This window comes from Chrysochloris asiatica, unplaced genomic scaffold (assembly GCF_000296735.1).
Source record: "Chrysochloris asiatica unplaced genomic scaffold, ChrAsi1.0 scaffold00414, whole genome shotgun sequence".
Taxonomy (NCBI): domain Eukaryota; kingdom Metazoa; phylum Chordata; class Mammalia; order Afrosoricida; family Chrysochloridae; genus Chrysochloris; species Chrysochloris asiatica.
The window spans coordinates 1,070,073-1,080,778 of record NW_006408932.1 but is presented as its reverse complement, the minus strand read 5'-3'; the positions used below and the strand labels follow the sequence as shown (position 1 = coordinate 1,080,778).

The window sequence follows — 10,706 nt, the reverse complement described above, 5'->3', positions numbered from 1 at the left end:
AATAAACCACAGGTAAACATCTTTCTGATATTCTTTGCTTTCAAATAAAACTACCTACCATCAGCATATTATCTTCTGAAGCTGGCTGGAATTTCAGGAAGTTCCCAGATTATGTACTGCTAAAACCATTTTTTGAAATATATTCAGCAAAATTTTACTTGTGTGTCATACTGATACTCTATTCACTCAATTTTCTACAGTTATTGTTACTGTAAATAAGAAATCTATTACTTTTTTTGCATACTGATAGCCATTTTGTCCCTACCTTCACACTGAATCATCTTAGTTATGTGTGATTATTTGTTTCTTTCAGATTTTTTATGCGTATAATCATTGTAGATCATCTTTTTCTCATTGACATTTACCTCTCACTTCTTTTACTTACTGTTTTGCATTGGATAAAGTTCAACAATTTTCCAAGCTAAATTTAGAAAGATTACATTAATGAATGCTTAAAATTCATCATTGATTGTGGCAAGGTTTTGAATAAGCTGAAGGCTATAAACTGAATTGAAAATGTTCAATGAATAATTATAAGATGTTTTCAAAGAACAAAGCAGATAACGTTGAAAGCTAACAGAAAAAGATTAGTTGGCCAATTCAGGTGGTTGTTGTTGTTGTTGTCAGGTGCCATCGAGTCGGAACCGACTCATAGCGACCCCATGCACAGCAGAACGAAACAATGTCCGATCCTGGGCCAACCTCACTACCGCTGCCACACCCGAGTCCATCAATGATGCCACCTGGCTGATCCATCTCATTGGGGGTCTTCCTCTTTTTCTCTGACCCTCCACCCTACCCAGCATGACATCCTTCTCCAGCGATTGTTTCCTCCGGACAATATGTCCAAAGTAGGAGAGACGAAGTTTAGCCATCCTGGCCTCCAAGGAGCACTCTGGCTGCACTTCCTCCAAAACAGATTTATTGGTTCTTTTGGCAGTCCATGGCACTTTCAGTACTCTCCTCCAACACCACAACTCAAAGGCATCAATTCTTCTACGATCCTCCTTATTCACTGTCCAGCTTTCACATCCATATGAGGCTATTGAAAACACAATGGCCTGGGTCAGGCGCACCCTAGTCCTCAAGCTGACATCTCTACTCTTCAACACTTTAAAAAGTTCCTGTGCAGCAGATTTGCCCAGTGCAATACGTCGTCTGATCTCTTGACTGCTACTTCCGCGAGTGTTGATAGTTGATCCAAGAAGAATGAAGTCCTTGACAACTTCAATCTTTTCTCCATTGATAAGAATGTTGTTTATTGGTCCAGTGGTGAGGATTTTTGTTTTCTTGACATTGAGATGTAATCCATATCGAAGGCTGTGCTCTTTGATCTTCATAAGTAAATGTTTCAAGTCCTCTTCACTTTCAGAGATCAAGGTTGTATCATCTGCATATCGCAGGTTGTTAATGAGTCTTCCTCCAATCCTGATGCCACGTTTTTCTTCATAGAACCCAGCTTCTCGTATTATTTGCTCAGCATACAGGTTGAATAAGTATGGTGAAAGAATACAACCCTGTCTCACACCTTTCCCAATTTTAAAACATTCAGTGTTCCCATGTTCTGTTCGAACAACTGCTTCTTGGTCTAGGTACAGATTTCTTATAAGTACAATTAAGTGTTCTGGAATACTCATACTTCTCAATGTTGTCCATAGCTTGTCATGATCCACACAATCGAAAGCCTTTGCGTAGTCAATAAAGCACAGGTAAACATCCTTCTGATATTCTCTGCTTTCAGCCAAGATTCAGGTGGTAGTGAGTAAAAAATCTGTATGAAATGAGAATTCAATAGGCAAAATACCATTTTGCAAATGGAAACCAAGAAATGCATATTTTTCCTGGGTTACCAAGATTTATGAGTCCTTGTGTGTTACTGTAGGATAAAGAACTTTACCACAAAGTCACTTTGAACTGCAAGGTTGGTGGTTCAAAGTCACCAATCACTCCTTAGAAATCCTTTACAGGGTGGCTGTGAGTTGGTACCCATTCAATGGCACTTAACCACTACAACAAAAAAAAAGACAGAAATAGATTAATCTCTGGTACTATTACAGTTGGTTGTATAAGATATTATATCTAGATACTGCTTGAAGTTAACAGACAGTATCTAGCCTGACTATCAATTATTCATATGCAAACTCAAACTGAAGCTGGAGAAAATTAAAACAAGTCCATGAAGCCAAAATATGACCTAAAATATATCCCACCTGAAATTAGAGATCATCTGAAGAACAGATTTGATACATTAAACACTAAAGACCGAAGACCAGAAAAGTTGTGAGATCACATAAAGAGCATCATACATGAAGAAAGCAAAAAGTCATTAAGAAAGCAAGAAAGAAGGAAAAGGTCAAAATGGACGTCAGAAGAGACACTGAAACTTGCTCTCCAGCGTAGAGATGCTAAAGCAAATGCAAGAAATGAGGAGGTCCAAGAGCTGAACAGAAAATTTCAAAGATCAGCTTGAGAAGATAAAGCCAAATTTTACAATAAAATGTGCAAAGATCTGGAATCAGAAAACCAAAAAGGAAGAACACACTCAGCATTTCTAAAGCTGAGGGGTCTGAAGAAAAAATCAAAGCCTCTACTTTTGTTATTGAAAGATTCTCTGGGCAAATTATTAAATGACACAGAAAGCATCAATAGAAGATGGAAGGAATACACAGAGTCACTGTACCAAAAGGAAATGGTTAATGTTCAACCATTTCAAGAGGCAGTGTATGATCAAGAGCCAATGATACTGAAGGAGGAAGTCCAAAGTACATTGAAGGAATTGGCAAAGAACAAGCACCAGGAACTGTTGAGGTACTCACTCATCTCTGTCAAGAAATTTGGAAGACAGCTATCTGGCCCACTGATTGGAAGAGATCTATATTTGTGCCCATTCCAATGAGTGGTGACCCAATGGAATGTGGAAATCATCAGACAATCTTTTTGATATCCCATGTGAGTATATATCACAGTAGATCGTCCTATTCCACGCTCTACTTATAAATGTTCAGTAAAAAATGTATATTTCTTTCCCCTCTTTGTAGTAGACATTTAAGTAGTTTCAAACTTAATATTTTGTACATATGAATTTAATGACCATGTCAGTTAACATATCCTCAGACAAATCAATAAGTCTAAAAAAAAAAAAAAAATGTATATCGAGTTGGTGATGGTGGTTGTGTGCCACCAAGTTGGTTCCGACTCATAGAGATCTTGTATAGAGCTCCCAAGGCTGTAAATCTTTATAGAAGCAGAAAGCCTCCTCTTTCTTCCACAGAGCTACTGGTAGATTTGAACAATGGATGTCTTGATTAGCAGCCCAGCTTCCTAATCCACTACATTACCAGAAGTCCAGTTATCTGTTGTTGTTGTTAATGCTTTCGAGTCAATTCTGACCCATAGCAACCCAGCAAAGTGTTTCCAAGCAGCGGCTAGTGAGCTTGATTTGCTGACCTTGAGATTCAAGCATATGTTGTAATGCAGCAAATTAACCCACAACATCACACCAGAACTCCAGGGCATGTTATATAGAATTAGAAATATTTAAATAATGAGATATGCAGATTTATAAATGTGATAAACCTACTGAAGATTGTTTAAACACACACACACACACACACACACACACATATGTAAAGGGTGAGTCATAACTTATCTACACTTCAGTTATATTACAAGCACCCATCTGCCTCCATGGCTGATGGCAACAGTGAGAATACATGTGATTTTGTCTAACACATAACTGACAGTGGATTATGTGGCAAATCATTTTCAAATTAAACATGGCTCTGCCTATGAAATAATCTATGACAGACTTGGGTTTTGGAAAATTTGTGTGAGATGGGTGTCGAAACAACTCATGGAAGAGCATAAACAGAAACATTTGTTCATCTTCAAACAAAATTTGGACCATATTTGAAAGAAGATGAAGGTTTCTTAAAGAAAAATCATTACTGATGAGGAGACATGGATTCATCACTATGATTCTGAGAGTAAATGGCAGAGTAGGGAATGGAAGCATCTTCAAATGCCAACCAATAAAAAGTTCAAAACTCAATCATCACCTGGAAAATTGATATCATATATGGCATTATAAGATAAACACAGGACCACAAGTTTGGTTTGAACCACAAGGTTGACAGTTCAAACCACCTGGCACTCCTCAGAAACATTATACAAGATTGCTGTGAGTTGGAACCAACTGGAGGCACTTAACAACAACAAACAACATAATTCTCTGGGATTTTCAAGGACCAGTATTGAAACACTATCAGGAAAAATGTGCAACAATCAACAGTGCTCATTGAAGATCTGAAGCTTAAAGTTCAAATTTAATGCAGAAGACTGCTATTCAAGGGCTCTGTAATTTTGAATGACAATGCATGTCCACACATTTTTGCCCACACTGTTGATACTATACAAAAATTTTATTTTGAGTTGAAGCATCCTCCCTTTAGTCCTGGTCTTGCTCTATTGGACTTTCACCTGTTTGGTACTTTGAAAGGAGCCCTTCAAAGACAAAGATTCACCTCTGAGGAAAAAGTGAAGATAGCAGTATGTTCATGGTTCATAGCTCAGCCTAATACAACTTTTTAATAACGGAATATGAAAGCTTATTGACAGGTGGACAAAGTATATTGAAAACAAGGCAATTATGTGAAAAATATGTGTATTTGTCTTCTCTAGAAGTTAATTAAAATAAATTCTACAGTCAGAGTGTGGATAATTTCTTACTATCCTCATGTATGCATGTGTCAAAAATTATTGGCACTCTGGTTGTATTAAAACTGGAGTGTATATATATATGTTGCTGTTTTAAAATGCCATCGTCTTCACCGACTCATATGAATACTATGCACAACAGAACAAAACACTGCTCAGTGTGCAATAACCTCACAATTGTTGCTACACTTGAGCCCACTGATGATGTCACTGAGCCAATCCATCTCACTACGGGTTTTCCTTTTTTTTTCTGACTTTCCACTTTACCTGTTAAGATACCCTTCCACAGGGACCGGTCCTTCCTGACAATGTGTCCAAAGTATGAGACACACAGTCTTCTGGCTTCCAAGGAACATTCTAATTGTACTTCTTCTAACACAGATTGATTTGAAACTTCATTACAATAAGATTCTTAAATAATTGAGTATATCTTAAAGTTTAAGAAGAACTGTAAAACCTGATTCTTGAAATATCTTCTAAACGTGAGAAACCAAGATCTCATTACCCTTGTTTTAAATTTCAAAATCAGTGTCAAGTGCCCCTCAGATTACCTGAGACATTTTCTAGCTCATTTATTTTACTTGTGTGATTCTGCTTTAATTAATTTATATGGTTCAAAATATGCTACCTTATCCTGGTGTGGCACTGCACGCTAATGCACCACACTGCAAAGCCGTTTGAACTGCAAGGTCGGCAGTTCAAGCTCACCAGTTGCTCCTTGGAAACACTATATAGAATCTCTATGGGTGGGAACCGACTCTACAGCACTTAACAACATCAGAGTTACATTTTAGCATGTATGTTTTTATTTATTCCTCATGAGGAATAAATAAAGTGTAGACTTTACATTCAAGTCCAACTTCCACCATTAACCACTGTTTGACTTGGAAAACTACTAAACATCACAGAAACTCCATTTCTTACTGTTAAGGATGGAATTAACAATACAAATTTAGAATTCCAGGTAAGAATTCACCATAAGAATAATGTTAATTTTTTTTTGTAACTGTACCTAAAAATGGGATGTAGAAAGCAAAAATTTCATGTTTTATTTGATTTAAGTAGCATCAATATTTTAATATACAGTTTTAAGATGGATGCAGTCAAAAGAATCCTAATATCTGAATCATTACTGAAATTAAGAAAATATTAACAAAGTTATCTAGAATTCTAAGTACCCTATGCTAAATATTTGTTCAAATGTATTTAGTTACAAGTCGGGCTGCTAATCTCAATGTCAGCAGTTTGAAACTACCAGCTGTTCTGTGGGAGAAAGATGAGGCTTTCTGCTCCTGTAAAGATTTACAGCCTCAGAAACCCTGTACAGGGTCTCTCTGAGTCGAACTGACTTCACAGAACACTACCACAACCACCACCATTTCCATTCTTGGCATTGTTTTTCTTCTGAATTGTCTAATGAAAAAATTGGAAACTAAAGCAAAAAAAAAAAAAAAAAAAGTAATGTTTTAGAAACCTAGTTACTATATTTACTCTGATATATTTACGTGCTTTGCATCTTGTTAGATTATTTTGTGAAAAAAAGAAATGGAGAAATATTTTTAGCAACTTAAAATCCTTTTGTAATAATAAACAAATCACATATACTCAAATTCTTACACACACACACACACACACACACACACACACACACATATATATATATATATATATATTGTTGAGTGCCATCAAGTCTTCAAGTTACCTCTGATTCAGCAAACTTTATGCACAACAGAGTGAAACACTGACTGATCTTGCACCATCCTCACAATCTTTGCCAAGCTTGAGCCCATTGCTGCTGTCACTGTGCCAATCCATCTCACTGGGATCTGCCTCTTTTTGCAGACCTTCCACTTTACTTAGCGTGATATCCTTCTCCAGGGATTCGTCCCTCCTGACAACAAGTCCAAAATATGAAAGATGAAGTCTCACCATTCTGGCATCCAAGAAGCATTCTGTTTATTCTTCATCAAATGCAGATTTGTCTGTTCTAGGAGCAGTCCATGGTACTTTCAATATTCTTCTCCAATGTCATTACTCAACTGCATCAATTCTTCGATGGCCTTATTTGTTTACTGTCCAGCTTCAACATATATATGAGGCTATTGAAGATACCAAATAGAGTGAATATTTATATCATAGGGATAAAGCAGGGTAACAAATAATAATGAAAATAAAAAGAGAACATACCTAATTTGGAAAGATAGTAAATTCCCAGAAACAAGGCTTCCAGGAATGTTTAGTCATGTTAAATTACTTACATATATGTGAAATTGTGAAGTAAATGTCACTGATGATGTCTTTATCAGTGACTACTACTAATAAGATATGACATCTTTGTGAAGAAAAATCATGTCAGATATACTAAGTGGCAGCTATTAATATTTTTATAAACATTTAACTCTCATTGTATAATAAATAGATGTGGACTGACTGAGTTCTTTGCAGAAAGATGTATCTTAGAGTGACTTGGAGATAGCTTGTAATTTTGACAGAGTATTTCTCCTTAAAGAAATTTTGCTAATTCACAGTATTTCAACAGCATGAAGAGTAGTTTTACTGCAGCAGAATCCTAGACTAGAATTCTTGTAGAAATAACATAAGAAAATGCCCCAAGGAAAACCTTATAAAGAGCTAAGGAAGACAAAGATGGGTGAAACAGAGGATAATCAAAAGCATGATATAAGAAGAAATGAAGCCTCAACTTTAAGGAGTAGGAACAAAATCATAATCAGTGCACAATATGTTTTCTACTGTAATAAGAAAACTGGACTTTTGATAGTCTTTCACTGGGTAATTGTTGAAGGCAGGGATGTAAGTAAAATAACAGGCACATTCAACTTGCCTTTTAGATATTTGGCATTTAGCACACAAAACCATTAAAAAGCTCTGAGGAGATCTGGACAGAACAATGTTGTAATTATTTGAAAGCTTTTTGTAGAAGTACAGAGTAAAGGGTCCTGAAAGAAATTTCTTATATTTGCCAACTTGCCTAGAAACAGGGCCTTTTGATGTCATATTTTATAATTAATATTTATTAGGAGAAAAGGTTATAATTTCATTAGTATAAAATAATGAACAATAATATAATGATCTCTGGTAATGTAATGAGTTACAAGGTGGGCTGCCAACTGAAAAATCAACAGTTTGAATCTACCAGCTGCTACAGATGAAAGATGAGGCTTTATGCTCCCATAATGATTTATGGTCTCAGAAACCCTATACAGGGTTGCTATGAATCAGAATTGACTCCAGGGCACATCACCACCACAATCACTAGTGATAATCCCCATTCTATGTAAGCAGGGAAGTCATCTAAGGTGACCTGACCAATATTGTGCTGAGAAATTATACTCAACATACATGAATTATATTGACTGTGAATTAGCATGCATGAAGCATGTCAAGCCTTTTATGATAAATATCTTGTTTAATTCTAAGCATAACTGTTTTGTGTGTATTAGTTTCATATTTTAGACACATTGAATCTGAATCTAGAAAAATGAAATAATTTGTCTAAATTACACAGTTTTTGAGTGAACATAGATCAATCTTCTTTTCAAAAAGAGTGTACATATTTTCTAATGATCTACTTTTGATTATCAGGTCTTCTGGATAGGGAAGCAGAGAAAGTGAATAAATAGTAGGTATATCCTTGTTATCTTCCCTCTGGATCCTAATAGAATATACAGATATTTAAAAGTATATATGTATACTTTCTTCCCATCTATTTTAATGGTCTGTAATAGGAAAGTGAAATTTGAAAATTGGATTTATTGGTGCATTTTTATTTGCAGTATAAGGATGGGATTAAGATAAATGCAATAGGGTTTATGGATCCATCTAAGCTTCTGTAATAAAAGGAACAAAAAAATATATGCATTATCTTCTAAGTGGAATAAATTTGAGAGTAAATGGGACACAAACCAGATATATTATTCTATAAACAGACCTAAGCAGGGAGGTATTCTCTCAATTCAAATAGGATCCAAGTGATTTGCCTTCTCCTACAGAGATGTAGGCTGGACTCCAGGGCTGGGAGATTGACTTAATCTCTACAATCCCCACGCAATGGTTTCCATTTCTGTCTCCAGGTGCCTGCTCCACACAAAACTTCATTCTGACTCATAGAAGGAAATAAAGGGGATATGGGAACACTGGCTGAGTATGTTTAAAGATACGATATTTAGAAAAAAAAAAAAAAAACACACACACACATTCTTCTTGCTCTTTTTTCATTGGCTGAACCAAGAAATATGTGACAGTAAGGGCAAGAATGTCTAGAAAGCATAGTTTCATTGTGCTCAGACTTAACTGATTCTCTAATTTTCTCTAGCAATGTGCCCATATCCAAGAGCTGGTCCCTCTTTATAATGTGTCCAAAGTACATCAGAGAAAGTCTTGTTCACGTCTTAGGAGAATCCCATTTGTCCTTCTTAGTCTCTTCCACAGGTACTAAAATATCATGTTTTTGCTAAGTGCTGTCAAGTTGTGTCCAGCTCATAGTGACCCCGTATATGTTTCTGAGACTTTAAATCTTTGTGGGAGTAGAAAGCCTTATCTTCTCCAGTTGAGTGTGGTACTTACCTTGACTCTTAGCTTGTCGAAAATGGTAACCAGGACCCGGTGTCTGCTCTTGCATCCTCCTCCACCTCTTAACCCATAGCCAGCATGCGTGAGTGCATCTTCGTCCACATCAGTCAGGCTGGTGTCCAGATTGGCTGGCAATGCCTGCTGGGAGCTCTACTGTCTGGAACATGACATCCAGTCTGATAGTCAGATGCCAAGTGACAAGACCATTGGAGGAGGAGATGACTCCTTCAATACCTTCTTCAGTGAAACAGGTGCTGGCAAGCATGTGCCCAGAGCAGTGTTTGTAGACTTGGAACCCACAGTCATTGGTGAAGTTCACACTGGCACATACCACGACCAGCTCTTCCACCCTGAGCAGCTCATCACAGGCAAGGAAGATTCTGCCAATAACTATGCCCATGAGCACTACACCATTGGAAAGGCAATCATTGATCTGGGCTTGGACAGAACCTGAAAGCTGTCTGACCAGTGCACAGGACTTCGGGGCTTCTTGGTTTTCCAGAGCTTTGGTGGGGGTACCGGTTCTGGGTTCATATCCCTGCTGATGGAACGTCACTCTGTTGATTATGGCAAGAAATCCAAACTAGAGTTCTCCATTTACCCAGCCCCCCAGGTTTCCACAGCTGTAGTTGAGCCCTACAACTCCATTCTCATCACCCACACCACCCTGGAACACTCAGATTGTGCCTTCATTGTAGACAATGAGGCCATCTATGACATCTGTCATAGAAACCTTGATATTGAATGCCTAACCTTAACCACCTTATTAGCCAAATTGTTTCCTCCATTACTGCTTTCCTCAGATTTGATGGTGCCCTGAATGTCAATCTGACAGAATTCCAGACCAACCTGATGTCCTATCCCCACATCCACTTCCTTTTGACCTCATACCACCAGCTCATCTCAGCTGAGAAAGCTTACCATGAGCAGCTTTCTGTAGCAGAGATTACTAATGCTTGCTTTGAGCCAGCCAAGCAGATGGTGAAATGTAACTCTCACCATGGTAAATGCATGGCTTGCTGTCTATTGTACTGTGGTGATGCCATTCCCAAAGATGTCAACGCTGCTATTGCCACCATCAAGACCAAGGGCAGCATCCAGTTTGTGGACTGGGGCTCCACTGTCTTCAAGATTAGTATTAATTACCAGCCCCCCACTGTGGTACCTGGTGGAGACTTGGCCAGCTGAAAACAATGTAATTATGTTCACAAAAACAATATATCCCACCTAATTTTAGAAAGAAGAAATCAGAAAATTATGGTTTGAAAATAAATGAAAGGAAAAGACCAAAATGGATGTCAGAAGGGACTCTGAAACATGGACTTGAGAGTAGAGAAACCAAAGCAACTGAAAGAAATGAAGTAAAAGAGAATGTTGTTGTTGTCAGGTGCCATCGAGTC

At 37.4% G+C, this 10,706-nt stretch overlaps 1 pseudogene; it reads left to right on the top strand.

The window, feature by feature from the left end:
* The first annotated feature begins 9,384 nt into the window (after positions 1 to 9,384).
* On the top strand, positions 9,385 to 10,494 carry LOC102820624 (annotated as a pseudogene).
* The last annotated feature ends 212 nt before the right edge of the window (positions 10,495 to 10,706 follow it).